The sequence below is a fragment of the Parasteatoda tepidariorum genome, chromosome 3 (genome assembly GCF_043381705.1).
Source record: "Parasteatoda tepidariorum isolate YZ-2023 chromosome 3, CAS_Ptep_4.0, whole genome shotgun sequence".
Lineage (NCBI taxonomy): Eukaryota > Metazoa > Arthropoda > Arachnida > Araneae > Theridiidae > Parasteatoda > Parasteatoda tepidariorum.
Window position 1 is genome coordinate 707,588 of NC_092206.1, and position 7,392 is coordinate 714,979.

Here is a 7,392-nt window from a genome sequence, read left to right on the forward strand (position 1 = left end):
CTTGCTTTTTAAAAGGTATAGAATGACATAAGTACTATAAAGTGATGAATTATATAAGCGTATGAATAGTTTAGAAATAGTGGTGGATAAAAATCTACTAAATTAAATTTATTAAACCAAGAATCACAATTCATAAATTACCACTTTAAAAAATTTATATTTGCTGTCCGGAGCAAGTTGGCATCTCTGATATAGGTACAAATTATTTTATGAGTAAATTTGGTACTTAGTAAAACTGCATCAATACTGAACGTTTTTATCACAAATAATGTGCCTCCCTCCCTCCAAGGTATAAACAGGGCACCTGGAAAGTCATGAATTTCGGTATTGAACAAAATTTGTCATGATTTTAACTGGTTTTTTTTTTNATTTTTTTTGTTTTTTTTTTTTTTTTTTTTTGTAGAAAAAGTCATGGATTTAGATTTTAGGTCGCCGAAAAATCTAATTTTTAATTTCCTGGTGTTCCGAATATCTGAATTTCTAACAAAATCCCCACTCACAGTCATATTTTATATTGATAGAATTTTAAATTGATACAATTAAAAAAATAGTAACAAAAATTCTGAAATCACAGAAGTTTAAAAGATAATTCCTTCTAGTAATGATATTTTTTCTCTCATTTTTTGAAAGAACACCATAAAAACATTTTATGCTTTACATAAAATGTTTTTATCGTGTTCTTTCAAAAAATGAGAGAAAAAATATCATTACTAGAAGGAATTATCTTTTAAACTTCTGTGATTTCAGAATTTTTGTTACTATTTTTTTAATTGTATCAATTTAAAATTCTAGCTGAAGCAAGCCAGTCATTGGCGAGTTTTTTTTATTTTTTATTCCGAAATGAGAACAGAAAAATCAGGAGTATTTCTTTCCTTTCCGATGAACAAGAAAAGTATTTTTAGAATATAATTCTGCAGACAAAAAGGAAAAAAAATTATTAGCTTTTGTATTTTTTTTTCAGCTATTTTATGGCTTCAACTCTTTCTTTACTCTGTTTTTTAAATTCATTGTTGTTTTTTTCGTAGAAAATAGTGACTTCCTTAAGTCATGAAAAATTCTTGGAATGAGTCATGGATTTGAAAATCTAAAATGTAGCAGATACCCTGTATAAACACAGTGCCTGATTTAAAAAAAAACAGAGGTTTAAAATAAGGCATAGGGGGGAGCCCTAAATGTTACAAATATTCTATTCGTGTTTTTCCTTAAATATTGTATATTAGAAATAAGAGTTAACGAAAATTTAAATTTACTAATCTATCGTGATTTGCTTAAATCTAAAAACTCTTCTCGATTCAACAACATCGAAATTTGGTTTAGGCTAACCCCTAACAGCTTCGTGCCCCCGCTTTTCTAGGTCAGACCCACGTAATAAATATGAGAAAATTGCTCTATTAAATTATATTTAAAATACGACTTTGTCTCGAGCATTATGCCAGATGAACCTCAAAAAAAGTTTCTATTTTAATTGGATATGTCTTGCTCTTAATCATTGTAATGAATAAATCTGTAGTGTATATCTACCACTACAAAATACAATTCCAACTCACTAGTTGTAAGACAAGATAACTCGATTCTATGTTGGTCTTCAGAACCCCAAAATGGACGCTTACTCTACATCCGTCCCATCCTGACTTATGCATCTCCAGCTTGGTGCAACATCTCCACATCACTCCTTAAAAAACTCAAGACATGCCAGAACAAAATCCTCAGGAAAATAACAAAAGCAAGATGGTTTATCAGAAATAAAAACATATACATCGCGACCTCAACATAGATCATCATATTGCAAAGCTAAATTTCAGATTTTTTGAAAAAACCATAAATTGTGACACCACAGGATTCAACGAAATTTTTACTTTCGAAAACTTAAGAGAAGACGTAAACCTCTGGCCGATGGCAGCTTACTTTTGCAGTGACGTAATTTTATTTAAAATTCAAAATATTTAAATTCCTTTTACTTCAATTGCATTCCAATTACCAGAAAGAACCACCCTAAAGATCACAATTCAAGACGAATGGGGAAAAGGCTGCTAACGGCCCCAGGCGCCCAAATAAATATTGAAGATGATGACGATTCTATGTTGGGGTACCTTTTCATAGATGAAGGTTAACATTGTTGATAAATACATCCCCACATGGGTGACCTTCGGACGTGATGTGAACATGCCTACCTTGGCAAAAACTCCCACTTCGATTTGAACACGCCTACTGCGATGGGTTATCCACATTGAACAGTTGACTTATGACTGCGACATTACCCAACTCCTCGTGCTGTTGCTACTCAGTCTCGATCACACACAACGTATTACTCGACTGCTAAAGGCAACATAGGAGGACCACGACCGTGAACTTAATACAGCTCTCCCGGCTTCTCACAAAACAGCAATGAATGAACTAGTGGTATCCGTCCACCGATTTCTATGACAGATAAAATTCTGGTGGGGGAGTACTGTAATGTATCTACCTCTACAAAAATACAATTCACTAGTATATAAGACATGTTAACTCGATTCTATGTTGGGGGTAACCTTTCATAGAATCCCCACTAATCTAATAAAAGCAAGTCACTCAGAAAAGTTACAATAATGTAAAATTGTTGGTTATCTATGTACAATATTGTAAAATAAATAAATAAAAATTATTTTTCTTAAAAATAATTTTTAAAAATTGGCCGCCACCAATGTTCGGTAAGGTATTAAATTACAACATACTATGTTACCATACCGGAGGAAATAACTATATATAATATATGTATGCATATATTTCATAGTTTGTAAAATAGCATGAAAATTAAGAAATTTATATCTCCCCTTAAACTTACATTTTTAAGCTGGGTCAGGTATTAAATTATAATATAACCAATTCACAATAGGGTTCCATAGAAAAAACGTGGTAAAGTAATTAGCCTCTTATATATTGGACAGCCAGAGTGATAGGAAGCAAGAAATTTCTAGTCCCGAGGGTCCGGTGTTCGAACCCCAGTCATGGTCAATATTTAATAAAATTAGTGTTTTGTTTTATTTATTTTTCAATAGGGAATAACGTAAATATTTTTTTTTTCCTTTTCCAAGTGCGTATAACAGCGTTAAAATGGAAAAATTGTTGCTCATATAGTGTACATATAAACGGCCCCATATCTCCCTTTAATATTAACCTATAATTTTCAAACTCGACCAGATATATTATAATGTACTATACAACCGTTCCAAAAGAAATAATTATAGACGAATGAGGGGCCCTCATGTGGCACAATATTTAACTTTGTATGTATATAGTATTACAAAGCGCGGAAAAAAATGGCTCCTTATTGTACTGCATATATATATATATGGCCCCATATCTCTTCGTATTATATAAACTTATAATATTCAATTTAGGTCTGGTATTATATTATAACATACTATATTACCATACCTAAGGAAATAATTATAAATAAATTAGGGAGCCAAGGAAATAATTATAGGAAAAAGGGTGTGTGGCACTCAGGGCTGGATTAACCCCTAAGCACGTGCATGGGGCACCACAAAGCACCAATTAAAAAAGTTTTTTTTTCTAAAAACTTTTTTTTTTCACAATTTCATTCGATTATAAGTTCTTACACGAGTTTCATTTGCTCGGGATAGTAAACTGATGACAAATTAAATGTTTCTTAACACACACAAAAAATTGAAATTTCAACTTAAAACTTGTGTATTATGTTTTGTTTTAATTCCTTGTATTTATGAATGAAATAGGTTGATTTTATGCATTTTTTTTCCTTCAAAAAAATTAGTAAGGGAAGGGGTTAACAGTCTGTGAATAGCTGAGATCTGAAATACAAAACTAGAGCAGGGAAGCAGAAGATTTGCATAAACAAAATTGATTTTATCTTTTTCCTCGCTGAAACATGTTGGGTGCCCTTCTTATTACATGATTAGGAGCGTGCACTTGCAAATTCAACATTTAAAACTTTAACAAATGCTGTCAGAATAACTTTTGCTTCAATCGAACGAACTTTAATAGTTCGACGAGGATATTTTAAGTTACGAAATCAGACACAAAAAAAGCACTTTCTCAGAATAAACATATTAATTTTTTTTTTTTCGACAGATTTGGTTTTTTGACCCTTCATATGTGGCATAGCCGCAATGTGGTCATAATAATTTATACAGGAGAGCGATTAAAAATTTTGACCCCTTCAAGATAATTTCACATTTAACGTAAGTATTTATCTCTGGAAATTGCAAAGTGAATTAAAAAGTTTCAGCACACATAATTATAACTTTCATTATTTATCCGAATATAATTCCATGTAAATTTATCTAGTGAAGGGAATTTGAGTTGTAAAAGTATTACATTATCAGAGTGAGTCACTTTTCTCACTTAATGTTACTATCTTAAAAAATAGTAACTTTTATTCACTTTTTTAAAATTTTAATTTCACAATCCCCCCCCCCATTTCAATCAAAAGAAAGATTTTACATTTCCCTAAACCAGTGTTTCCCAAAGTGTGGTACGCGTACCCCCAGGGGTACGGGAACAGTTTAAGGGGGGTACCGCATTCTTATGCGAAATATCTTGCAACAAACGAAAATTTCAAAAAAATTTTATTTNTTAATTTCACAATCCCCCCCCCCATTTCAATCAAAAGAAAGATTTTACATTTCCCTAAACCAGTGTTTCCCAAAGTGTGGTACGCGTACCCCCAGGGGTACGGGAACAGTTTACCGCATTCTTATGCGAAATATCTTGCAACAAACGAAAATTTCAAAAATAATTTATTTTAAAACAAAGCTAGCCATGAAAATTTACGATTGCGTATTTTTCTGTTGGCTATTTTTTTTCAGAATTTATAGTTAATAAATTAGTGGTCTCAACAGCCAGTTGTGATTTTTAACTTTAGTGCAATTTTTTTATAGTGAAAAATTTATTCATTTTTTAATTAATGGTACACAGCGTTACGAAAAATTTAGAAAGGGTACACAAAAGTCTGGGAAACACTGCCCTAAATCCATGATATTACAGTCCTCTTGCTCTAGTAAAGGACTCACCCAAATGGGTGGGGCATAAAATAGACAATTTCCACTTTCTTGAAATGCAAGAGAAGAATTCATTCATGGCATCGAAGAATGATTTTAGTCAGTTCCGGATTACCCCCCCCCCCCTTAAAATGCATTTCTTGAAAATAAATTTTAAGAAAAATAATGATTTCTTAAATAAAAAAAATCAATTTCAAATATATATTAATAAAATACGATAATTTTTTCATATAATGTTAATCATATTTATTACTTATAAAAATTTAATTTATTGTTATTTATTTTAAATATGCTTTCTTAAATGAAAAGATATTTTATATTTGAATAAATAAAAAATATAGGAGGAAAAAAAACATTTTAATGTAAAGGCCCCGCACACCCTCAATCCGGCTGATTTTAGTCATCATCTATCCTAAGTTTAGTTTTCTTATCTGCTGTGGAGCTGCAGAACATGAAAATTTGTGTATTTCTCATTGAATTGAATTTCTTTTATCTGTAGGGTTTATAACAGGGCTTTCCAACTGGCGGCTCGCAAACTTCTTATTCAGGCTGATCGGCCTCAGTTTTCCCATTAAAATTTAAGCAAATTGTTTTATAATCCTTCTGTTCCATTGTTTTATAATTAATAATTCAACTATTGATTGTTATTGTATAAGAGATTATTGTTCAACTTTTTCTAACTGCGGCCCGCCAGGTGATCAGTGACCGGAATTCTGGCCCGTGGGCTCTTTGCAGTTTGACAACCCTGGTTTATACGAACCTGAAATGTGCTTAAATAGAACATAATTTTGAATCATTTATATCTCCCCTAAAACTTANGGCCAGACTAGGCCCAATCAATATTCGCCTTGAAATGGAATTTTTGAAAATAAATTTTAAAAAATTAAGAAAAACAATGATTTTTCAAATATTGTCAAAGTGTTATGATTATTTTTTAGTTCTAATTTAATAAAATAAAGTAAAATTTAATTTATTATTATTTATTTTAATTTCAAATATGCTTTCTTAAAATGAAAAGATATATAAATACTTTTATATTTGATTAAATAAAAAATATATGAGGAAAAAAAAAAACATTTTAATCTAAAGGCCCCGCACACCCTTAATCCGGCTGATTTTAGTCATCTTAAGTTTTAGTTTCCTTAGCTGCTGTGGAGCTGCAGAACATGAAATTATGTGTATTTCTCATTGAATTTCTTTTTTCTGTAGGGTTTATAACAGGGCTTTCCAACTGGCGGCCCGACAACTTCTTATTCAGGCTGATCGGCCTCAGTTTTCCCATTAAAATTTAAGCAAATTGTTTTACAATCCTTCTGTTCCATTGTTTTATAATTAATAATTCAACTATTGATTGTTATTGTATAAGAGGTTATTGTTCAACTTTTTCAAACTACGGCCCGCCAGGTGATCAGTGACCTGAATTCTGGCCCGTGGGCTCTTTTCAGTTGGACAACCCTGGTTTATACGAACCTGAAATGTGCTTAATAGAACATAATTTTGCATCATAGAAATAAAGCACTCCTTAAAAGTTCTTGTTTTAAGTGCTTAAAAGTTCTTACTTTTTCTTAAAAAGAAAAAACGTAAATAAAATGTCGAATAAATCATTACTATTATATTATAATTTTTATTATTCTCTTTTAAAAAAATTGATTCTTTTTTAATAAGATGTTATTAGGTCATGCGAATGTGCGTAATCTCTTCTTGACACATAATTTCACACTGTTGGATGTTTTTTTTTATTACTTCAGAGGTCAGTAGTTATTAAGAATTTTTTCAGTTCTTTCTATGTGGTTTTTCAAATTGTGCTGTTTTTTATACAATGTTATGACACATGAACTTTAAATTGGAAAATTTCAAATTGTTTCTCTGTAAATTAACTTGGTTTTATAATCGTTTTATTAGTCGCATGACAGACAAAGTTCCGCTAATTTTTATTTTCACATGGTTTTTTAAAATCTCCATATTTTAGTTTATATGATGTTTATTAAGTTACGTGTATTCCAGTAATAACTATTTGTTAATGATTTATTCGAAAATCGTTGTTGGAGGTATTTGATTTCTTACAGTTTTATTTCCAATGTTTACCTTAGGCGATCATGCGAGTTTTTATAATTTTTTCAGCCCTTTCCTTGTGGTTTTTTAATACGATGCTATTACTACTTTGCCCTTTTCAACTTAAAGTTAACTTTTTGTTGCACACTTGATTCGGGGTAGTTACGTTGTATATTAATGTTGTTTTCTGACAGTTTTTGCACTATATAATTTCATATTAATGCGATGTTATAGTTTTGATAAATGCGATGTTGTAACGACTCTCAAAATTCAGTAAAAATTTGTAAATGATTTGTTCAAAAAAAACTTTTAATGCGCTTGG